The sequence below is a fragment of the Phalacrocorax aristotelis genome, chromosome 9 (assembly GCF_949628215.1).
Source record: "Phalacrocorax aristotelis chromosome 9, bGulAri2.1, whole genome shotgun sequence".
Taxonomy (NCBI): Eukaryota; Metazoa; Chordata; class Aves; order Suliformes; family Phalacrocoracidae; genus Phalacrocorax; species Phalacrocorax aristotelis.
In genome coordinates, this window is record NC_134284.1 from 17,685,402 (window position 1) to 17,711,630 (window position 26,229).

Genomic DNA, 26,229 nt, shown 5'->3' on the forward strand with positions numbered 1-26,229 from the left:
GAATGAAAAGAACAGAAAGAATATCTGTAGAACAAAATGTTTGAAAATTTCCGATTTACACATTTCACAAATTCACTTTAGAAAGTCTTCATACCAGTTATAGAAAATACCTGACATTCTTGTCAAAACCCAGCTCCTCTCATGCGCAGAGAAAGGAGCTGGTTGAAAATAATTTAGGAAATTCCTGCAGATAATTGTTCTGCCCATCTCCTTTGGAAGTTCTCACAAAGGCCTAGACCGCTCCATTCGAAAATAATTCAGTAAAAGAAAAGCCTGTTCACTTTCAATAAAGAGGTTAGTGGTACAGACTATAGATCATAAGGACTGTTTCAACATTCACTAAGCAAATGGCAGGAAAACAGGAAAGAGAGAGGTTAAAAAAATAATTAAAACTATGGACTCTCATAAAGGACCATGCATTTTGAAAGGAACTTGCCATGTCTCATTAAACAACTGACAGTCTAAAGAGCATGTGATTAATATATTTGATGATACATAGTAACAATAACACCTTTAAAAGAAAGAGAGATAAGACATTCTTCAAAACTATTTCAATTCCTGTTCCAAACTGCTTTCTGTACTGACCTGAACTCCCAGAGTTTCATTAGTGTAAGAAGACCTTCAGGATCCCTTTTCCTCTGTGAACCTACTGAAAATTTTAAGATCTTTTTTCTTTCTCTGTAAGAGCTGATAAAAAAAATAAATAGTTTTGCCACACTGGTATAGAGGGAAATAAAGACCAAGATACAGATCTTAAGAAAGTTGACTTTCTAGAATCAGAAAATGCAGTGTAACAAATAATTTTATACTGAGTTTTCTCACTTCCAAAAGTGTTCATGAGTCACCACTTTGCAAATATTTTATTTATTCACTTGCATAAATGCATCAAGGAGACTCCTGATGAAAACTTTATTTCATCTCTGTTTCTCTCCACATTCTCCATCATGCTGTTTTCTGATGTACTAAAAGCCTTGACCCAAAAGAACTTGATTATTTGAGATAGAAGAAAGAGGTGTATTTTGTGCCATGAAGATAGCCCTTCCAAAAGGAACTAGAAGCACATATTTAATCCTATGTCTTACAAAGATTTTTTATTATTTGCATTTCTTTTAGAAATTCGTCCTTTAGCTCTGAGAATAAAAAAGGTTAGGTTCAACTGATGTTAACTAAACGTTTCTAAGTTATACCAGCATAAAATATAGGTAATTGAGAAGACTTCAGTGGATACAGCTCTCTCTAGAAAGCTAGTTGTAAGAAGAAATTTATTCCTCATATATGTACAAATGCTGGTACCTGTGCTGAGGATCACTAAAAGGATCCAATCTATATAACAGTTGGCTATGGAAAAAATGGTATTTGTCTATCAGAAGCTTGTCTACAATTACCCATAAATTTCAACCCCGTTACCCAGAAAATAGAATAAATATCAGGAAATATATTTTAATTGCTGAGAGATTGAGTCATTAAAAAAGATAGCTCTTCTGTTTATAAACTGCTTTGATTCTTAACATTACCAGTGTTCTCTAATAGGTTTTAGTAGAAATGACAGCCAATGGTTAGTGTCATCTTACCCCTAGGAATCTTCAAAATACTCTTAACTTTTTTAACTACTGACAGCATGACTTCATTTATTACAAATTATTTCAATTTTTTTATTTAGGTAACTGTTCATTGCCCCCAAGGAGTTTCAGCAGGAGTAGGCCATTGATATGCAGGCAGTGATTTTCCTCTTGTATAGCTTCTTAGTGTTGCTTAAGTATTCATTGCACTACCAGCCTCTCAACAACATGTGGCAAGAACCATGAAACTTTATTCTACTTGTAATTTAATTTGCCAGTTCCTTTAGCAGCTTGCAGATTCACCAGACTTATTTCATCAACATCTTGAAATTTTACTTTAATTTCAATTTTTAAAAAATCAGATCCATTTCTGTAGGGTTTTTTTGGTTTTGTAATGACCAGACTCTCTTGGTACACGTAACTTTTTAAAGGCAGTTCTTGCTTTATGTTTACATTCTAGATCTTAGATCAGGCCCAGTGTGAGATGTCTTTCTTTTTTTCTGTATGTTTCATAAAATCCAGACTAGCGTCATTTTTTTTTTAAAGGCTATTTTTGTTTTATAATGATATTCTTGATCTTTGATCAGGCTCAGTATGAGATGTACTTCTTTTCTGGTTCTTGTACTAATACTTGTCTTTGCAATAGACTATTTCCCATCTGCACTGGTAAGATCTTGTCAAACACGGCAACAGGAGGCTGCAATAGCTGCAGGCACCCTCATCTCATCCTGTCTTTCTCCATTTTTCTTTAGGCAACAGGAACAAATACTCTGACAATGAAAAAACACCTTTTAAATTTGAAACTATCACCAAAGTCTAATAACAAGAACAATCTCAAAAAGAATTATGCATTCTCCCTTTAGATAGGAGACCAGAATTATAAATCATTCAAGGGTAGAATATAAGAAATAAATTGGAATCCAATCAGATGTCAGAATTAATGATGTTTCCCAGTTTTTTTCTCTTATATAACCTTAAATGTTTTGGGCCATCTAGAATAAGAGCTTTGTCTTAATCAAAAGAGCTAATTTTGCAAAAGAATGTTCTAGTAACTCTGGGGAGTAGCTCATTAAAATAATGTAGTTGCTGTTATCCGTAACATTTTAGGTGGTGTTTTATCTAGATGATAAAGCACAGAAAGCTACCTCTTTATCTTTAAAACACTTCTCTCCATAAATAGGCTATGTCACTTTGATTCGTAATGAATATGGCTCATTTCTGTAATTTGTCAGGTGCCTTTTTCAATGAGGTCTGATTTGAACAAACCTTGGATAACAGTTTGTATTGCAATATACAGGGCGCTACAGATAAATTACTTGTGCTTGTTGAGCAGCTGACTGTTGGGACTATTCTCTGTGCTATACCAATATCAGTTATTCACTTGATCCCTGTATCTGACTTTTCCCAGAGTCACCGTGGGTGTTACATGAAATCAGTGGCAGATGTTTTAATATTCCTGAGAGTACTACTGTTAAGAAATAACATTAAAATACCACCAGATTCTCATCCCACCAGTCAGCTAAATTTTAATATGGATGGTCATTATCAGGTGATTCCTGTGGGAAATTCCTGTGGAATAATTTCTTACCTTTGTTTTTGTCATTGATTCCTTTCTTTCTCAACTTTAGAAGTTTAAAAGGTCAAAGAAGAAACCTATATATATTCTACATAGGCTGAAGTCCCTTCCCCCAACAAACCCTGCCATGTGTCAAATATATGTGTGGTCTCTGTAAAAAAGGTGTTAATAAAAGCTATATACAAAGTAGTCATAAATACTTAGAGGCTTTCTAGAAAAATGTTTGACTGTTTATCTTATGCTTCTGAATCTGCTGATAGTCCTGTCAGCCCTATCCAGACTGATTCCTAAACCTAACCAAGCTCAGTGCCATAATAAAGCTCTTTATCTCTAAGAGCACATTCTATACAGAATAAATAGCCTGAAGAAATACACTACATTAGACTGGTATGCAGGGTCCATTGAGGCATCAAGTTAATATTAAGTTAGTCCAGCTCTCCTCTCTGTTCTGAAAAGTAAGTGGGAAAAAGCATTGGTAGGTGGTTGATCTGCATCAGAAAACAGTGTTATGGATTCAGAGGGAAGTAATTGATGAGTTAGAAATCTGTGGAGGTGGAGGAAGTTCCTGGGAAGAATCGGCTGTCATCATCTTTATCTGTTGATAATTATCAATTTCATAATGTTAGAGAAGCAATCCATTTTGAATCCTTTTGGAAATTTTAAATAATACTACAAAAACAAAAACCCAACAACAAAGCACACACACAAACACACACACAAAAGAATCAACCAAAAATCCAGCAACTACTAAAACCTAAGATTTCAGTATCATCTCTTTGTAAAACCTTTTTTTGCCCTTTGAATTACTAGCATCCTGAAATTAAAACAAACAGACAAAAAAAACCCCAAGCAAACCCAACAACAACAGAAAAAAAAACCCACTCTATTTTATCCTATACATGCTTTAGAAAAATATCTTTACATTTTCATGGGTATATTTCTTATTTCATAAAGAAATAAATGAAGATCTAAATCACGAACACACATGTATTTACATTCTTCATTTATTTTTCTCTGTTTTTACAAGTTTTTAGGTACCTGAAGAAGGTTGATCTTGTTAATTATTTACAATGCTTTTCTTGTCCCTGAAATTTAGGATGCTTTAAGGATGCTCAAATGCCTTTATATAGTGATTATCAATGAGCTGAGGAAGGAGGAAACTGGAAGAGGAATGGAAAGAACTGTTCCTGGAACTCTACTCCTCAGCAGAGTCTGTTTTTTTGTTCTGGATTTCTCTGTTAACTGTATGTGGGATTGTCATGGTTTTAGCTGGGATAGAGTTAATTTTCTTCACTCTAGCTGGTATAGTGCTGGGCTTTGAACTTAGCATGTTAAAAATGTTGAGATAACATACAGATGTTTGGGCTGTTGCTGGGCAGTGCTTGTGCTAGTCAAGGACTTTTCCAGCTCCCCATGCTCTGCCGGGTGCACAAGAAGCCGGGAGGGGAGGGGGCACAGCTAAGAGAGCGGATTCAAACTGGCCAAAGGGATATTCCATATCATGTAACGTCATGCCCAGTATGTTACCTGGGAGGGGCTGGCCAGGGGAGGGAGGCAGCAATAGCGGCTCAGGGATGGGCAGCGTTGGTCGGTGGGTGGTGAGCGGTTGTATTGTTCGTGTTTCTGTGGGTTTTTTCCTTTTTTTTCCTTTCCCTTCCTTTTCCATTTTATTATATTAACATTATCGTCATTATTATCATAATAATAATTATTATTATTTTATTGTAATTATTAAACTGTGCTTATCTCAACCCACAAGTCCTTTTGCTCGTCCGATTCTCTTCCCCATCCCACAGGGGTGGGGGGAGTGAGCGAGCGGCTGCGTGGCATTTAGTTGCTGACTGAGGCTGAACCACGACAGGGATGGGAAAGAATCAACTCAAATACTTTTGTGTTAAAAAAAGAATTGATAAAATTTTTCTTCCTTCTTTCTCTTCATTTTTTTGGAGCAAGGTAAGAGTACAAAAAGTAAGATTTATTTGGAAGAAATTTAAAACCTGAAGTACTCAATGAGAGAAAAAATATATATGGAAAGAATAAGCCAAAAGTAAAAAGATAAAGGAAAAAATTTTGTCTTACTGACACTATGAGATATTGGGAAAGCCACTAGAGAAAAATGTTGTCGTTTTCATACTTCAGGGCTTTCATTTCACTTTGATGAAAATTGAATAACATCCAATTTTCCCAATATTGTAAAGCATTTCACACATATTTGTCATTTTCAAGCGACAAGTAATTTCAAAAGTCACCAAGTTTAAAGCTGATATTTGATGGACAGGGTAGTTCTGTAAAAATTGAAGAGTGGTCCAATGACTACAGCAGTATCGTGGGATTTAAAGTTCATAGTTTTGCCATAGAGTGTCTATCTGAGCTTGGACAAGACATTTGATCTTTATGTTGCATTTCTTCCTCTGTAAAATAGGAAAGCGTAACATTTGTCAGTCTCAGAGGAAACTGCAAGGATAAATATATTAATAGTCAAAAAGAAAGTTCAGGAAAAAAAGTTTTCATTTAGGCATACGAAATTGCTGATTTGAAATGTCAATGAGGTTCAACAGTTGAAACAGTTGATCTTCGATGCTTAATGCAATGTCTTATGTGGCTTTAAATCATTGGAACCGCAAATAGCTACAAATAGATATAAAAAGTCCTCAGGCCTCATAAAATACTAATACAGTATTTTTAATAATAATTCCAGTTATCGAATTTCCACTACAAACTATACTGGGATTAAATACATTCACAGAATATTATTATATATGCTCAAAATCTGCAAGTAGAATTCAATAACGTGTTAAAATACCAGTACCTCTGAACAGAGAAATTATATAAAATGAAGTAAGGTCTCTATAGATAAAGTAAAATAAAACTTGTTTTAAGAGTTTGTTGTTTGGTTTCTGTGCAGTTGTCAAACAGGCACATTAAATCCCACAATTTTTGATAAATTTTAAAATAGCCATCAAAATGTGCACCATGAATTCTAGACATATGTTAGGACATAGGACATGGATTATAAAGGCCTGGTGGAGTTTTGTAGAAGCAAGGTGATGAAACCTGGAAAAAAAAAAAAAAAAGAGAACAGCTACCTAGGATGAAAGTAGTGTTCAGCAGCCCTGTGTGTTTCTCAGACCGTGTGTTTGTCCTCTATGTAGCTCACGCTATTTCTATTAGAGCTAGGAGCACTCTTATTTTTGCTTCTCTATGTCTGTGCTCTTTTTGGCAGTTAATGTTAAAAAGCAGCTGTGTGAACTGTAGTGTATGGAAGATAATCTTGGAAACTTTTGGCACAAAGTAGTTTAAGTTAAGCACCTCACTTTCATGTCATTCTTTGTGGAATTATGTGAACTCTAAATGTATAATATTGAGGTGGGGAAATTCAGCCTTACATAATGATGAAACACATTTATGGTCATAAAAGTACTCCAGAGCAGTTTCTTTTCATTTCGTATCTACTGTATCCATTTTTGAGCTCCTTCATTCACCTCCAACTTGACAGATTTTCTGCTGCCTGCGTGAAGGCATGCACATCATCTGCTCAAAAGCAAGCTGGATTCAGTTCTACCCTGTGCATCACTGGCAGCTTTGCCAGGCAAATGTTATTATTCACTCTGTGATCTTTATAGTTCTGGATGAATAAAACTTACAGAATGCTTTTTCGTGTTGACTGACTGTGGCATGGGAGATAATCATTAAGTTGTATTCTAAAAAGTCAAGGTAATCTTTAAAGTTTGCCTAAAAGAAAAAGGTGGCATATTACATGATACTTTTTGCCTGATACTGTAAAAACAAATAGGTAAGTATTGAAAATCAGAATTTAATTTTTTCCCATGGCATTAATATTAAGAATTAAATGTTTATTAAAGATTTCATTTAAAGTACGAAAATGATTGTCCAGTGATGTTAAATTACAAAAATTCGTGACCAAAAAATGCATTTCAAGACACAAAAGAGATGATTTGCAACAGGTCATGACCAACTGAGAAAGAAAAATATATAGGCTTAATAGTATTGCAACAAGTGTCTATTTTGCCTAATTTTGTAGAAGGACAAGAATACACGGAGCGTATTGCACTGAAATTTGCTTCAGCCTGATTAGGACACTTAATGTGATGCAAGTCTCTAGCCAGTGCTGACAAGAAGTAATACTGTGATTTTCCCCTTCTACCTCTTTTCCCTCTGGAAGCTTGTAATGCCACTCACGTGGTATTTTCTGCAAATGTCCTTTCAGCTTTGGCTTGAACATAAGGCCCAGGAAGAGCTTCGTTGTAGTGCTACAAGTTCTTTCTGCATGAAATAAAAATATGTGCATTAAACTAATTTTTACATTAAGACTTTTTTCTCCACCTGTGAACTGGAAAGTGCTTATTGCATGTAAGCCAATACGTATGTACCAACTTCCTACTGTATAGAACAGACACAATAAATATGTGCCGTGCTCAAATGCAGAGATAGATTAAAAATTGTACAGTCATTGCTGTTATCCTAGCTCAGTCCAAAGGCTGAGTTCATATAGGGAATCTGACATGGCACAGGAGTCCCTATCGTCTCCATTTTGTTCTCATTAACTCGCTGATACATCATTATTACATTGATAAACAGTGTAGGTATGATCATAGAGTGGTGACACTGTGAACTTTTCTAGCATGTGCGCATTAGTCCATTTTCACATGCCTATTTCCCTTCTGCCTCTGGAAAATATAGTTAGCTCTGTGGCCCATTGACTTCTTGGCTGCAGTAAGCCTGCTAATGAGCTGAATCAAAGCTTCCAGATAACTTCACATGTGCTACCGAAACAGACGCTAAGTATCTGTGGCAGAGATAAAGCAATTACACAAATGTGAATGGCATCTTGTCATCTAAGCTGCTCGCGTCCTCTGAACATCCAGTTTCAAGCATTCATTTACACAATATACATATTACCCGTTAAAACAGAAGTAGAGCATACTTAGAAAGGGAAGTTGCAGTAAAGATTTTTCAAGAGATATTATCATCTTAACATTCCTTATTGGTATCTCCAACTCTCTGAAAATGTAAGCTTTTCATTTTGCCATCATGTTGGAGAAGAAGAACAAACCACACCTGGCACATTTTCATCATTTCTGACATGGTTCATTTCAAGATGTCTATCTGAATTCTCAATATGCTCATTTGCCTGTTTTAGCATCTCCTGCTCTCTGTCCTGTGGATTGTGAATGTAATTTATGAGAACAATATAGTAGTCTTTTGAATTTGTAACTGTACCTTTGTCATGGTTTTAGCTGGGATAGAGTTAATTTTCATCACTGTAGCAGGCATAGTGCTGTGCTTTGGACTTAATATAAAAATAATATTGATAACACTGATGTTTTAGTTGTTGCTGGGTAGTGCTTATACTAATCAAGGACTTTTTTAGCTTCCCATGCTCTGCCGGGTGCACAGGAAGCCAGGAGAGGGCACAGCCAGGAGAATGGATCCAAATTGGCCAAAGGGATATTGCATACCATGTGACACCATGCCAGGTATATTAATGGGGGGGAGCTGACTGCGGGCAGGCAGCGATCATGGCTTGGGGACTGGCAGTACTGGTCGGTGGATGGTGAGCGGTTGCATCGCTTGTGGGTTTTCTTTTTCCTGTTTTTTTCAGGCTTCATATTTCTCTCTCTTGTTTTTTTCTTTTTTACTATATCATTATTATTATAATAATATTATTATTATCATTACTGCTTTAATTTAATTATTAAACTGTTCTTATCTCAACCCATGAGTTTTCTTGCTTTTGCTCTTCCGATTCTCTGCCCCGTACCACAGCAGTGGGGGGAGAGAGCGAACAGCTGCGTGGTGCTTAGTTGCCGACTGGGGCTAAACCACGACAACCTTCATGATCTGGCTTTAAAAGAACTGAGTACTCCTTGTTGTTATTTGTTCTGTATTTGATTATCATATCTGTGTTTAATTAAACCACTTAATCTTGTACTTGTCCATTCCTATCCTACTATGGCACTTTCCATTACTTTTATCTAGCTCAGCTGTCTCTCATGGAAAAGGGGACTTTTCTGAGCTAAATACTGATGACATCTAGAATCAGTGGGAAAACTCTGATGAGTTCCATGGTTTTTGTTATTTGTAGTTCCAGGTTTTTGCTTATTTGCTCCAGGTTCTTATATGCTTATTTGTAATTATTAAATCTGTTTATTTTAGTTCCCCTTCACCAAATGGCACATTCACCCTTCACTCATCTTTTGGTCACTTATGTATTTCAAATGATGCTTCAGCTGTCCTGCTTACTGGGTAGAAATAGATGAAAACATGCTATTTGCAAAAAGCCACACGCCACCTAAGTTCAAGAAGCCCCTCTTCTCCACATATTTTCCCTTTAATTAGCACTAAGAAGAAGTGGAATGGATACTGAAAAGACCTAAATGTGTATTTTCCTGTCCATAATGGTATTATTGCTGGCTTTTGGCTTTGTCTGTGTCTATATTCATGCTGTGTGACTTTGAATGTTTTACTCTTTATGATGATAAACCTGTTGCATATCATAGTGACAAGTGTGCTGTTCTATTCCATTGCAATTTAACGCTGTGTGTTGACACTAACTGACCAAGACCAGTACTTTTGCCTTTTAATTTCTATATTCACCCTTTCTTGTCCTTCTGTTTCACTCTTTTCTGCCTATTTTTTCTTAGCAATAAGATACACTTTCATATATATCCAATATCTTACAAAACAAAGTGGCCCTTTAACTTGCATGTATTCCATCCTTTTGTCACACGTGAATCTAATTTCAGGGCATGATTTCCACTTGACTCAAACCTTTTGTTTATTTTCCCTGATTGTATCCATTCATTGTATATTTTATATTTCTGCCTTTAAATTTTCATCTAGGAAATTCCCACACCCTTTTTATTTATATTTTTTCTTCTGTATATTTTCACCATAAATATGACGTGACCTTTTACCTTATCTCAGTTCCTGTGATCTGGGTACTGAATTTTTTCTACTCTGTTTTTCAACATTTCTCACTTCATTTTGCCCTTAATTTTCTTGTACAAGCCAAATATTCAGGTTAGTTAATTTGGTAAAAGATAGTTAACTAATTCAAGCTGGTTAACTAATTCTGATTCATACTGCATCCCCATCTTCTTTTACTTTCGAGACTGCATATGCCATTTTAGATCTTGAATCCTTTGCCCTCCGGTTCATAGATTCACAAGACAGAAAAGAAAGTGAATTTTTCTGTCATTTCCTAATGTCATTAATTTGGCATTGGAAAATTATCTAAAGAGCAAATAAGGTACATTAGGTTTTTATTACATAAATAACAGCAGATTAACTGTAATGAAAAGACAAGAAATAAACTATATTGCTGGCATACTCCCAGTTGGACTGGTGTAATTTATTGTCTTCTCAAGAATAAGTGTGTGCATTTCCCGAAGAGGTGTGAGTAAGGAGAGATTCCCTGTTGCCAGAAATCAAACTAGCTTGACTGATGGAGGGACAGACCATCTTTTCCGTCAAGCTGACACCTTACTAAGGATGAGCTCAGAAGACCTCAGTTTGTATCCAGGATCAGCCTCAACCTCAAATTTACTGTTTAAACATGAGAAGACACAATAACATGTAGTTTCCCCCTTTTGAAAAAGAGATAGCACTGCTCTTCGTGACAAATACATTCTAATAACAGACTGTTTCTATTTCAGGGGTTCAGATACTACACAAACTGAACATTCACAGTTTATAAAGAAAATTTTAAAAAAATCAGTATTTGATCTCATTAGTTACATGATCTTATTTTGGTTACATGATCTTATGATTTTATTCCTTGGTTGGTTTTCTTCCCTTCCCAGTTGTTTCACTGTAAGTTCAATTCACAACAACATAAATGAGAGTAGGATCTGGCATTTTGAATTATTTTCCACCTGCTTTTTAAAGTCACAAAGGCTATCTTAATGTCTTCCAGACAATGAAATTCCCTATAAATTTGAAGATTTCTGTAGGGTAGAACAAATAGCATAACATCAGTTTAGAATAATATCACAATTCGTCTATAACGGTTAGATAATTCAACATTTTAAAAATATCATCATCAATTTTTTTGGTCTGTTAAACACATTACACTCTAAATAAATATTCAGGAAGCCAAAGTATCTCTGTGAGAAGGAAAACTATCAATAGAGGCAACCAAACCTTAATTTTATAGTTTTATTTTAACATGTGAAGGAAGGAGATGATATTAAAAATAAATTACATAAAATGGAGTTGTACACAATGTATATCCAAACTCCTAATTTTCTGCTTCAGTCTCTGTAGTCTGACAGCTTCACCAGTCTCTGTATTAATTAAAATTCCATAAATTATGTCAGACAAACCTCAGACTCTACTGTTTATATCAACCATAATTTGGTCCAGATTTGTGCCAAAGACCACACAATTTTTTTTCTGAGATTTTTTTCCTGAAGCTTCTGATGCTCAGTACATTTTAGATTTTAAAAATTCCTTTTAACAGTTAGTATCATTTCCCACTGAATAATAACTTATCTTACTATAAAAATAGTTATTTTCTTCCTCTTGTGAGTAAGATACGTAACCAAAGCATCACACTTGAGAGGTTATGTTCACACTCTCTTTTTCCAGTCTTTGTTCCAGCTACTTTACAAAAAGGGTTTATCTTAGCATTTCTTCACCATTTCTCATTTGTATAATCACAATAATCATAGCTCATCAAATATGACTTTGCACTGCTATTTGATATCCTTTATGTAATTACGTAGAGAGAACCTTGTCAAATTACAATTGCAAACAGTGCCACTATCTCTGCTGTTTAATGAAAGTTTTCCAGGGGCAGGTGGGGAGGGATGTGTAAAGTAGCAGAAGTGGTCTTTTCAGTCACATTGTAGAGGCTGAGGAATGGCATAAAACAATTAAAAGTTTACCAGCAAAAGCTGAGATTCCCAAAGTTATAAAGTTTATGAAACTAATAAAAAAACAATTTTTAGATATAATCATGAGAGATATATTCAGTTTTTAATTGGCATAAATTCCCAAATATTTCCATATATTTTAAAATTAGGTCATTGAGGCTTAGAGGAAAAAAATTATTTAGGTAAAAGAGAATGAAAGGAACATACAGACTATAGTTTATATAAGTAGACTGTAAGTAGATTATAAGATGACTCTAAGTAGAGTGACTACTTCTGAGTTGTGTACTTACACGCTCTTATATTTAAGACTAAAACAAGTGAACCTTAATATTAAGAAATATATGAGACAACCTGATGGAGCGTAGAAGAATAATTTTCTTATTCAGACAATAGCTATTTTCCCATTACAGTTAGCTGAGAAGTCCTTGCTTAAATGCAATCAGAAATCTCATAAAAGCAGGTGGCGGTTGTTTCTATTGTAAAGTAAAAACCTAAATTTTAAACTAAGTCAGGTTTAAAAACAGTTTAAATAAAGCAGGTTATAATAATTGAAATTACTTTGAATTTGGATATACAATTATGTTTTTTCTTCACTGGGAGGTGAAGTTAGAAGACTCTGCTTCAAATTTGGGATTTTGATTTCCCCCAGTCATGGCTACAAAACCAAAAACTGAGCCAGGGCCATTATTGTCTGAGAATCATAATTTCATTGAACAACAAACATGTTTTGAAGAAAATATTTATCTGAAAAAAATTTTGAATACTTGACTATGTCTACCTGGTAATATTGGTCAGGAGCGGTATTTTTCAGAGGCCATAAATAATGTTCACACCTACAACAAGGAAAAGACCTATTATAACACAGAGCAAAGGGACTAAAAAGGCTAATTAATTCAGATCTTATGCAAGCTAGTTCAACCAACCTCTTATCTGACTAGTGCCTGAAGATCATGATTTAGGATAACCTAAAAATCAAGTTTTTAATCTAAAACAGAACAATGCTATCTGTATTGTTACATCTTTCAGTACCTTTCTGCTAGCCAAACTCATTGCCTAGCTGTATTGGTCATTTCCATAAATTTTTTTTTTTAAGATATGGGGGAAGGTCAACCTCAAAGTTTTGAGTTTTATATAGTGTGTGGCAGAATTTGAATTTCACTGTTCTGGTATGTTGAAGGCAAATTTTCACTGAAACCATAATTCCGTCCATGGGACCAGTCTTCATAGCAAATGTAGCCCTTAAATTGTAGCTAAATTACCCACTACAAATAATAATAAAATGCATCAACACAAAAAACTGCTGTAGCCAGAGACTCCTGCATAACTTGGTCATCAGTCCCTTAAATGGTGGATGAGTTCTTTCCCTGGAACTGGATCAGCTCTACTGCACTTAGGAGCATTTGTCATGGACAGAGGAAATATACTGCAACATCTTTGGAGGGCAGAGAAGCAAATCAGTCTCTGAAACACCATCCTCTGTCTCTGGAAAATGCACCTAAATGTCTTGTTTCCAAACTAAGTAGAGGCTTTCAATCCATTAGGAGATTCCCCTCTCCCTCTTCTTCTAAAAATACTGTGCCAGTTGTCTGAGGTTTATTACTGTTTGGTGGGCTAAAAAATGAAAGATCTATTTGTCATATCAAATGAGCACCTTTGAGTCATTAACATTGTAAGATATAAAAACAAATCTAAGTTTATTTTCCTCCCTTCCCCGACGCTACTTCTTCCCTCTCTTTTGTGCCCGCTTTTCATTCTGAGAAGTATATAGTACTCAGAATATTATAATCCCTTCTGGCAACAGAACAGAAACATGGTTTCCATTACAGTTTATTACTTTTTTTGTTTTTATTTTTTTTTTATCAATCCATATGAATCCCAAAGCACTCAATCCTTTGTTAGAAACTGTAGACAAGATGTATCATGGGTCTAGTTCTCCCATATTTCTATATGACTTAGAATGTGTATTTAGCTCCTTTGTGCATAGTTAAAATTAAAATATAAGAACAATGTGCATCTATTTAGTATTCTGCAAATGAATTCTTTTTGGTCTGTTGATGTCTATTAAACAACTACCCTGTTTAGATTTGTGTATACAGTAAGTTTGGAAGTGTTCTAAGATAAAAAAAATCCACTCCTTTTCATTAAGAAATCTGTTTTTATACAGAAAATGTAATGTTTTAAAGCAAGTCTTTTCAGCTACTGTCTACGGGCATTTTAGGGTGGTTTCTACTCTACATCCCAGACCAGTCAGTGAGGTCCCATCTGTAATCAATAGGGGCATTGCATCATATGCTGTAATTTCACAATCAATTCACAACAGCAGCATCTGGCACTGATGCCAAGAGAAGTGTTTCTATCACTCCCCTTTCACCTTTTGCCATCTTCCCCCTCCTGGGGAAGCTTTGTACAGCTGCACAGTGAGCCAGGTCAGAGAACTGATCTTGCTTAAAACTAACATGGCAAAAAACCAACTGTTTAGTTTTATCTGGAAGGTAAATGCTTGCGCTGACACAAGGGAGAAATAGAGTTGCAGAAAAACAATGGGGCTACTGCTTTCTGCAGCCCTGCCAGCTTAATCTGGTTTAAACTGATTGTGAAACTACACCATAGCATAGCATACCTAGCTTTGAACATGGGTAACTGCCTTTGAACATGCTCAATTTTATCCTCTATCAAAGGTGCTTGAACGACTACTTTAGTCTTTTAAGAGTTAGGCAGCTTGTCTGAAGTTCAAGGAAATTAGTTCCTTCAAAGTGATATACACAAAGGCAGGGCTGGTACTCCTTAATTCTCTTTATGGTGTCAATGACTGTGTCGTGAGACCAAAGGAGAAGACACTCATTTTGATCAACTCACCTACATAACCTATATTACCATATTTACATTTATTTCCACATTTGCTTTAAGGCAAAAACAGAGAAGGTGGTTCAGTCATACATACTTAGCTGCTCTTTTAATCTGTTGTTGACTGCCTTCAACTGTAAATTTCACTGTAGTGTTATCTATTTCTAATCTTTGAAAGACGAACAATCTTCCTAAAATATCATCTACATAGCTCCCTCATGACAACAGATTGGCCAGTTAACATCTGGTATTTCTAGTAAGGTGTTGAACAGTGTAAGTCTCAGATGTCTTTTTCACTTTTCTAGGAAAGAATAAGAGTAGTTAATCAACAGTTCAGAGATTTAAAGTATCAAAAGTAGTTGGTTCTGTCATTAAAAAAAAAGCTAAAGTTTTTTATGAAGTTTTTTTAAAGGCCATAAAAAAGTTAAAGTAGACCTAAACGAGAACAATAGGCATTGTGAAAGTCCTCAGTTTAGCATGCTCATATCAATTCTTACCTTAATAAGGGTAAGACAGGATCAATAGCTAAATAACTGTGTAAGTCAACAGAATGGCATTTGCAAAGTGTTTTATGAACCCAGTATTAAAGACAATGTGTGTGGGTGAAGTATTCTGTATTTCCTACTTGAAGTCAAGAAAGGAAATTAAGGTAGTCTTGAATCATTTGACATGAAGCATAGATCACGATGCAGCAAATCTTGGTTTTGAATTCTTTATTGAACAAAAATATTAGGAAAAGTAATACAAAAATAATAAGTACTCAAAAGGCGTTTTAGGCCCACATTAATGCAGCGAGCCTGGGAAGCTAAACAAAGTAACCTACTAGTATACAAGGAAAAACTGTGAATAAGTGCTAATAATGCAATGTACCTCATTTATATTTAGGCATTTAACACACCTTCAGCAACTAGCAGTGAATTCACACTCTTATGCAAAGTGATTCCAAAGGTCATTTCAAACTCTAGGTATGCCTATTTTTCTGAATGCTTGTAGTAGTCTAATCGTTTGACTCTTAAGTTAAACATTATGGTTAAACACAATATTTGTCAGGATTCTTCTGGCTCTTGGAGCCATGAAACCATCCTCTCAAAGAAAAATTTCTACTATTTAAAAAAAAAAATGTTTGGTGAGAAAACTTAAAAATTCAACTTCTCATCCCAGTATTGAAATTTAACATTTTATTCATTCCCAGAATATATTGCACTGTGTTGGAGTATACCCCTACTTTTTACTCCTTCTTTGTCTTTCACTGTTTATAGCTACTATCTGCCAGATGAACAGTATAAAATAGGGTCAAAATTTTGTAAAGGTTTGGTCTGGATTGAGGGGGAAAGAGGAAAAGGGAGAGCAGCCACTGATTTTATGGTAAGTATAAGTGAAAAGTATATGAAAATGTAATTTACACCAATTTTGATCTCTTATTTACATGGCTGAATAGTTGAATTAATAAAATAATCTATTGCACATTCTCCTTCATCTCCTGTTTCCCCCAGTATAGCAGTCATATCTTGGAACAAGTGACCAAACCTCTCTAAATATATTAGGCAGGCAAACACTATCATACCACATGGATTGCTGTAGGTTTAGAACTGTAGCAAATGTCGCTCATTTTGGGATTAATTCTCAACAAATGCACAATTATAATACAATAAATCATGCTGATAAGTATTATTAGTACAGTAAGACTCATGCCAGCCTTTACCTTTCTGCAGTACTGCATTGCCCAATACAAACTGTTTCATATTACAATTATTGGAGAAGGAATAGTTTTGGTAGGAAAATGGTTACAAGCAGTTAAGTGTCTAATGAAGCTCCTACGAAACTGCAGCTTCCTTTAAAATGTGCAAACTCTGTTGGTTTCTGAAGTGTTTTCCAGGGAACATCACAGCAGAAGTTCATCGCTGTTGCTCAAATTTTGGAAGTGCATTTGGTCCCAGTAGCTGTGGTATAACAGAAATATGTGTTTTCACTCTTTTGGTCTCTCTTTCCCATAGTGAGCCTATGGCTCATCATGTGTGTTCCTGGTGGACAGATTCCATGACAAAGCAAGAGTGTGTGGTGCTCTTTGTTTCCCGCCTTCAGTAGGACCTAGCACTGAAGCCTGGGGTCTATGTGAGGGACTATAGAAATGCATATTGACTTCTATGACAAAAATGAAGTCAGGAAAACTATACATGCTGATGAATCCTAAACAGCAAGATGTGTATCTTTTCTTTTATTAAGCTAATGCTCTGGCCCAGAAGAGAGGGCTCAGACTTCAGGTTTGTGAGGCTTTCCACTGTTGTCTTGAAAGTCATCTAGCCATAATGACAACCATCTGACTTTCACATACTCAGTATTGTTTAATCTGCACAGTGCCCAAAAGAAATAGTCCAAGAGACATAGTCCCTAAGGTGTCTCAGGCTAATATTACACTAATAAATAAAATAAGCCAGAGCCTATTCTCTGCATATGAGGGCAAAGGACACAGTTCATGCTCAGGCAGGTAATGCTGTTCCCCTTCCTCGTTTTTTTTTTCCCACCTGGTGTAGTCTCACCCAAACTGGGTGCCAGGAGAAAGCTTTGGCCCTGCTCTCCCTTGAGCCATTCCCAGATATCATCTGCTGAAGCTGAAATGGAGCCCTGGGTTAGGGCAGAGGGTGTGTGTGGGTCCTGTGGGACTCACCAGGGCAGTAAGGCCCTGTGGGTGCCCTCAGGGCCCTGAAAGCACTAAGGAGGAAGAGGAGGGTCTCTTGTCTGTCTTCCAATCTACATTGCCTGTGAATAGCCTTTGTAAGGTTTTGATCAGTCTTGGCTTAGAAATGCTTGAGTCGGTGAGGTTTTCCATGACAATTTGCTGTGTAATAAGAGAAAAATCAGGTCCTGAAATTCATAGTGCACAACAAAGGAGGGCACTTCCAGTGGGTGACTAGCTGGTTTTGACCGTTGGAATGGAGGCCAGGTCAAATAAATAACAATGTAAAAAAATCTTACTTCCCTGTTTTTTTTCTCTTTGAGGTGCTTGCCTATTTTGTTCATTAAGGTGTTCCATTTTCTACAGAAGAAAGCTTGTTGGTAAGGAGATCTGTTACTTTTTTGCCACAAATTCAGAGGTTTTTGTATAGTTTTTCTTTGATTTTTTTTCCAGAAGGATAAACTTCCAGCTAACATGTTTCATTATCAAGTGACATCAGAATGAAAACTAATATTAGAGTCTTTTTTAATTATCCTCTTTTTGCTATAGAAAACTTTATTTTTCATTTCTTCGTCTGCATAAGGTGAAGCCAAAATTTTATTTAAAGACTTATAAACATTTAATTCCAGTGCACTCACTCCGGAGCCTCTTAAACAGAAAGTGACCTTGAGGAAATAATTATTAACTATTTAGTCAGAAAAATTGGAAAAATGCCCAATATCTGATATTTCTATGTTAGTATTTAAAATTATAAATGGTCCATTTCAGAAACAGAAAGAATTACTAGTTTTAAACTGATTTTAAATTTTCTTTTTAATTTAAAACTGTATTTTAATTTAAACAGTATTCTGAAAAAAAAACCTGTATCATCAACAGTATTTTGTTAGTTTATAGGAAATAGTTTCTGATTTTCAAAATGAAATTCCCTTTTTGCTTGACAGAAAAAGTAAACCAGAAAATAACTTTTTCAATATTGTCCTGTAGAAATCCTCCTCTTTTCTTTTGGTTTTTTTTTTTCCCCTTATTTTTAATTTTCTCTATCCACAATTAGAAATAAAACTATTGTCATTCAGGTTAGAAAATATTAATTTCCTAGCCATAAACTTATGGCTATTTATCAAAGAAAACTATTATTTTGAAAACACAAAATTTTGAGTTTTTTTCAAAAGCTATTTAATAAAGCCTTTTAACAAAGAAAACTGTAGGGCTTTTAGCAGACAGAATTCACATATTAAAACTAAATTTCATTAATGTAGTCAGTTGTGAAAGTTATAAACAGTGATAACTTTAAGTGCAACAAGTGCCGCTTCTATCATTTCACTAAGACATAGATTTATTTTTAACATAAGTGTAAGGTTAACAATAATATGTAATCACCTGGTAATTTATATTGTTCCTGTAATTAAATGTGGTATATGATTCCTAATATAAAAGGGCATTCATGCTTCTGCATATTTGTAAAATTGACTTTTAGGGGTATGCCTAAATAGTTAATATTTTGGACAGATTAATGCTTGCACTGTTGTAGGACAGAAATTTTGCAGAGGTAGGTTTCTGCTCAGGTTACTCACACAAAAGTGAAATTTTATTTTGGAGTTGACTGGGAAGTATATTTCACATTTTGTAGTTCTACCCGTGCCCTTTCATATTGTATTACACAGTGAAATCATCAAAGATATAGAAAAAAAGAATCAAGAAAAATTACGCTAGTAAATTACTTGGTAAATAAATTGAAATAACCTGATAATTCTGAAATATTTGTTTAATATTTACAGTTTATTTTTAAATTACCATTAATATGTTAAGAATTTCAAAGTGGAGCTGCTTTGAATTGAAGAATACAATTTCTAATTTCTCTGCTCCACTTGTTTTTTTTTACTATGCTCATTCATAGATTTTTCAAAATCTACTTAGTCTTTTGGATGAAACAAGCCAGCCTTTTTCTCTGTAGGAGAAGAAGGAGTAGAAATAATATTCCCAGACAGTTCAACTTTATATTACTATGCACAGAAGATATATCAGAACTTCAGTGAGCTGATATGTATTCTTTTTATATATTTCTCAATATCAATAATTTTATGTTTCAAGAAAAAGTCTGGTTTTATTGAAAGCATATGATTCTTTCTTATTATGGTTTTTTTATTATTATTTTCAGAAAACTTAGTCGTTGCTGAAAAATAATCTTCTAACTTTCATTACTGACAATAAATAGTTCTATTTTGGGTTTCAAATTATATGATGTTTTCATAATGCCTCTGAGCTTCCAGACAGTATATAACGTATAATTTAATTAAAAAAAAAAATTCATATGGTGTTTCTAATCACCCATATATTGAGAAAACCTGAAAACCTGAAAATAGTCTTGTTCCAAAATAGCAATATATGTGTGTATTTATATGAGATTAAAATATAAGCACAAAAATATACCATTATATAAGAAGTTAAAATGAGAAGGTAACATTTCTAATATAAAATATGTATTTAAAAGTTAATAAAATAATTGTGCCTGTGTAAAGATGCATAAACTTGCTAATCCTTCCCACAGAGGAACTGCAGGTATATATCGGCACATCAGAACACTGTACTGTCACGTCAGAGAAAAAGAAATTCACCTAATCAGGAAAAAAAGAAGAGTTAAAGAAAGATGAGAAAATCTAGATACATTGTCTAAGATGATGAAATAAAAAGCAAAAATGGTTTTGAATACTAAAGCAGTATTGCACACTCACGGTAAATTTTCCTCATGTTTCATACACAAATTTTCTCTTTTCGATGTCACTTTAAAAAAATTAATCAAGCCTAGCTTCTTTCTACTTTTTATATCCTTTCATAGGACACAGGTCATTTGCCAGGAGCAGAACATTAGTTTAATGAATCACAAGTAGCCACAGCAATATGTAACTTCTAAAACTGTTTCTGAACTAGATTGGATAAAGAACAGAATGTCACACACACTGATTTTGTGTTTTCAAAATGTATCTTAAATCAAGCCTGGAAACGAGGTGAGAAGACCATTGAACGATACACTGATCAGGATGATATCATGTGTACTGGCTACGGAAAAAGCGCATGTAACTGTGCTGACTTCATTTTCTCTTGGCACGCAGTAATAACTGTCAACCGGCAGAACATCTGATAACAATGTGATGGGGGAAACAATAGCTAAGCGTACTGGAACCGAATGCAAAATACCACCCTTTGAAGTGAAAAAACAGATTTAGGCAATGAGGAAAGAAATTTGTGTCTCAAATGACAGAAATGTGTTTCTAAAAGTGGTTTTAAGACGCTTTCCATTTGAAACATAAATATATTTCTTTAGTTTAGCAAAGGTGGGCTGAGAATTTTGCAGCATGTACTAACAGTTTAATTTCTGTGGTTTAGGGAAGGAATCTTGTTAATAATGGAATCCTATAGGAAAAGAAGTCTGAGTTACCTACTGGGAAAATGTGTGGTGCTTTCCAGTTGTTTATGAAAATGAATGACATTTTTGCAGAGCTATGCATCTTCTGTGTTTGGATAACGTCACGATTATTCACAGGACACAGACCTTGGCAAACAGAAAATGTAGAAAACACTGAGTCTTACCTGACTGGAAAAAAAGGGCTTGTGTTTTTCCTGATGTTCAGCCAGAAATCCTACTTTTTGCTTCTCTCTGAGACTTTGGAAGGACCAGAAGAGAGAGTAATTAAACTCATTTTCACAAACTGCGTGCTGCTTAGGCAAACTCTGCAGAGGATCACTGCATTAAAATGCAAGCGATGCAGTCACTGGTGAAGGCAAGGGCAGCAGCAGATGGATGCTGGTGTGTTTGCATGGATCTGAGCATTCAAAGCAAGCAGGCATCCCTGAGACTGTGCAGAGCACTCTTATTATTGCAGCACTGCACGTGTCCCCCCAACCAACACTTTTTTTCAGATTTCTACAGAGCACCAGGACTGAGCTCTGCTTTTCTTTATCAGTGTAAGAATAGACTAGTTGGGACCCAAACCCAGCCGGTGCTTTTTCCATTACAGCTTTCATAACTTACTATGGTAGAAGCATTGCGGAATCTGTCATTTCAATATTCATCCTCAAAATATTTAAACTAAAATTTAAGCTTCCCATGTTGCAGATACAGCTGTCTTTATGGGTATTAAAACCTGCCTGCCTCCACACATCACAGTGTGCTAACAATCTGACTTACGGCTCATCAGTCTGGAAAATAAAAGATATTATTATTGATGAGCCTGTTTATCTATTCACGCCTCATTCCTTTGACCTTTAGGGGGAAGTCTAAAACAGACGGCATCAATCTGATGTCATGCCAACTTGCTGACCACACTTGCTTGTTGAATCACCAGGCAAAATTGTGAAACTTTTATTTAAAACCAAATAAATGAGAAAGATCACTATTGATTAAGGAGGACCTCTGCTCTCTCCAGCCATTTGCAGCTTACAATGTAGAGAGAACAGCCTCACTCACCCAACCGCAGCGGGAAGTGCCATCACATTGTCTGTTGGAGGAAAGATTTAATGTTCTCCCCACTAGACCTAGGAATATCTGTTGTGTTTAAGTTAGGTGGACATTGCAGATCATGCAGAGTGAACTGACTTAACTGGCTTTAGGGGAGCTGCAGATGTTCAGGTCCCAGCCTCTCTCAGCACAATAATCACTCAGAGGATGCAGATCATAAAAGGCCCTCAATGTACACACAAAATGCCGGAGGTAACTGTGACTATTGCTAATGAATGGTAGAAGGATAATTTCCCCTGCTCTATGTGTGCATCAGTGTGTTTTCCTTCCTCCTTAAAACAAATCACAGCAATAACTTTCAACCCAATAACCTTCATAAAAACTCCATGGTGACTAATTATAAGAGAACTAGGAGCATCTACTATTAGCAGAAATAGAATTGTTATTCAATAACCTTGGGAGGTTGCACATCCAATGATGCTCTGAATCCGTAGTTATTAGATAGGGGGTCTAGTGAAGGTTGTTTCAGATTGCTGCTGGCGTCTTGCTGCTGAGCCCTGTATATTCAATGCCACAATGTCAGCGACTTGAAATTCCCTGTCTGGATTTTATGCAGCTAATAATCTTCAATTTAGTGCTGTTTGTGAAGAAAGAGAATGAGAATGAGGTGTTTTCAAAGTAGGGGTGTTCTCTGCAGCTCTGTCTAGGTGCAGTTCTGAGAGTGTATTCTCATGCACTGCTCACCTGCAGCAATGAGTCATGTACCAAGAAAAACAAATTGCTTAAGCTGCTGTGGTGTGTACTGATGTTAATTAACAGAATGCAGACATTTGAAATTGTCTTTGTATTGTATTTGTTTGAACAAAAGGTAGAAACAAGTAAAGAGGAACTGGTATGCCTGCCAGAGATTTTGACGCACCCAGATCTTCACCTTCTCCCACTCTGTGAAAGCAGGAACACCAGTGGATTTCAGTGTCACTGAAGCAGGGAAGATATGTTTCATTTTCATGCTGCATGGATGTTGATGAAGGAAGAACAAACCAGCAAACAAGAAAGCAGCTAGTCTTTACAGACAGCAGTCTTCAGGGCACTGGTTTAATTCCATTCCAGAAGGTAACAAACAAAGCCACAAAATTAATTTCCAGTCCCAACATCTGTGTTTTTGTTATAAGGGACTTAAAATTCCCAAATGATTCTTGGACAAATGACTTTGAAAGGCTGTTTTCACTGTAAAGAGAAGCCAGCCCTGTCCTTCCCTCCACAGAAGTTCTACTCCATGAGCCATGGGTTGTTTCACCAGTAGTTTCTTTAAAATTTGGTTGTTGGAAGAAGAACAGATTGATTTAGGGAGTGTTATTAGCAAGTGTACCAATTATAACATATGTCTACTTCATTAGGAATCAGTAGTTGAGTTAGAAAAGCAAGATGAGGGCCAAACACAAGTTAGAGACATATTTTCTCAGGGTAGAGACACTTTTTCATGTAATAGCAGTTTGGGCATAATGGTCTTCCAAACAGGCTGACAGGTGTGAAGATGTAGAATCTGCCTTGTCCCATTGATCCAGAAAGGTTTCAGTATGATTTCAGGGAGTTTTCTTCAGTCCAGTGCAAATTATCTGGCAGTTTTCCAAAATCTGTTCCTAAGTTGCTCTGCAGACAGGCAACCTTGTTTCGTTGAAAACTGATCTCAGCTTGCAAGCAGAGGTTAGGACCTTCTTCAGGATTTGCTTCTCTCACGAACTATTTTTGCTATCTCATTTGACTTTAGACAGAATCAGCAATTCAGATCAATTCGTCAGAGATCTTTATACACAGAGATGCATCCTTTCTTTTTTGTTTGTTTTTAAATTGAACAGTCATACCATCATCTTGCATATGGAAACAAAAGATGGAATTTTATAAAATTATAAGCCTGTTTTAAAATTACCAAGCTTTTTCACTTTCCTGCTATAAAATTATCTTTCATTACTCTTTACTAAATGGACAAAAACTCTTATCTGTAACTGGAGTTGAAAAAAATTCTGAATTTTCGCATTAGTCAATTTTCACACAAATATAACACAGATAATTAAAATCATACCATGATGTCAGAAGTAAAGATAGTGTAATGCCTCCCACTATGGCTCATTACAGGATATTGTTTATAACATTACTAAACAAATAAAGATATATATTACTGATTGACTTAACTGAAGAATCAAAGTAGCCTACTCCTGACTATGTCTACATGGCTTTCAGGAATAACTCTCAGCCAATTCCCAAGTCTGGACTTATTGAGTATCCACACTACTTGGAGGCAAACCCACATTTTGGCATGGGGAACACTTGAGATTCAGAGCATGCTGATACTTGATTCTCCACTTCTAATACAGACCAAACAGCCCATCCTGCACTGTGAGCAGGTGCAAAACCGGGGGTACACAGCTGAGATATAAAAAATGATGCTTTTACTTCCTGTATTCAAAATAGTTATTGGCACAGGTGCAATCTATTCGACAGTGTATTGCAGAATGGAAAGCTAATTCCTTTTGTAAAACCGAAATAATGTCCCAGCTTTCAAATATTTGGATTTTATTTGTAACTTACAAGCTGAATATGAATTAATGAATGTTTCTGTTTGTGAACAAGTACAATACAAGCTTGAATTCAGTGAGATTAATCTGACTTTGCAAACTGCACTTACTGCAGAAATTCAAAGTTAGTTTAGTTATGATCAGATTAACCTGTTTTGAAACCAGCATGTTACTAGCCTGTTTCTTTCCAGCTCTGCCATGATATCTGGTAATCTTCTTTTTCTATGCATGTGTCGCTCTATAAAACGTTCCAGTGAAGAATTAATTGGTGTATTTTACCTTCAATATGACAGCTTTGAAGAATGTATTTAAAATAGTTTGCTTTTACTTTATTTCTTATTTCATTTATATCTGTAGCAGGCTTTGCAGCTGATTGAAATAAGGGTACAATTACAAGAAATCTTTACAATTCTAATTAAACTGTTAATTGGTACCAGTGACATTTCATACCTGACATTTAACATCAGTGAATAACAACATAGTAAACAGCAACAATAAAAACGGCATTATTTTTCCCTTGCAAAACTCTGAAACCAATTCTGCTTTAAATATTGCAAGCTCATTTGATGTCAGTGTTAAAGCATAATCTGTTCAAAAGTCGCCAGCACTCTGTGGGAGGAGAACTGTGTTTGTAATTAGATATTGCTGCAGGTAGCAAGTGCATATCATATACTGCCACACAAACAAACTCTAAATAAGATATGTTGAGTAAAGAAGAGTACTGAGTTTGATAGTTTAGCCATGAAGTTAAATTCCACCCCTGCGACTGAATTCAGAAAGCGTGAAAATAACAATGTGCAGCAATAACATGAAAAAGCAGATAAAGAGTAGCAGAGCTAAAATCCCAGAAAACCTCTTTTTACCAAACAAGAATAAACACTGTCTGCTAACATCTCTTTCTGCTGAACTGAAGATTAGTGCAAAAAATATGGGTGTGCTGAATATGCAAAAAATACCAGCATCTAATGCATCCTTGAATCAACTATAGGGCATATGAGAGGTAGTCTACAGAATAATCTCACTGTGTGGTTTGTTTACAGGTGCTGATATCAGTGAAGAGAATTTGTTCTTCCAGGATGTGAAAGAAGAGAATTTCTTGCAGAACCTTTACTATATATCATTCTCACTTTGTGTTTAAATTGACAGTGCAAATGAATGTTTATTAATATTGTTTATGATAAAACAGAGAACGTAAAAATATGTTTTTGTCTCCATTTTACTTTAAGGCAAAACATTATAGTTTGTTTCAAGATGATAAATACAGATATATAACAAGAACATTGAAGAATATCCTAAAAGAGGAAAATATTATATTTATACCTGTCCTAATCCCAAACTGCACATTATTACATCTGATCATTTGTGACCGATGAGCCAATATCAGCACCAAGAAATTTAGACCTAGGCAGTTCCTTCATTTTGAAAATGTTCACATGTATGTTTATTAAATATGTCTTATACTGTAGCCTCATATAATGCTAAAAATTATAAATTGAGGTGTTCTACCAAGCCTACCATCTTCAAAGGAATAGTTGCTGGAATCCCATCTTGTTGTCCCCTCTCATTTAAATAGTCCTGCTCAAGACCCTGGGGTTGCTCAAGTAGCAAAGGTTACCTGCATAAGAAAAGAGTGCAGAATTTTGAGATTAC

The 26,229-nt window shown here is 35.4% G+C and overlaps 1 long non-coding RNA gene across 2 annotated transcripts; it reads left to right on the forward strand.

Moving 5' to 3' along the window:
• The first annotated feature begins 4,429 nt into the window (after positions 1-4,429).
• Positions 4,430-25,717, forward strand: LOC142061946 (uncharacterized). 2 transcript variants are annotated; one of them, XR_012662316.1, is made up of 3 exons: positions 4,430-8,633; positions 22,875-23,119; positions 25,620-25,717. It is a non-coding gene; the product is annotated as an uncharacterized LOC142061946 (long non-coding RNA). The 2 variants fall into 2 exon arrangements; XR_012662317.1 differs by lacking the exon at positions 4,430-8,633 and adding an exon at positions 17,807-17,933.
• Positions 25,718-26,229: the final 512 nt, after the last annotated feature.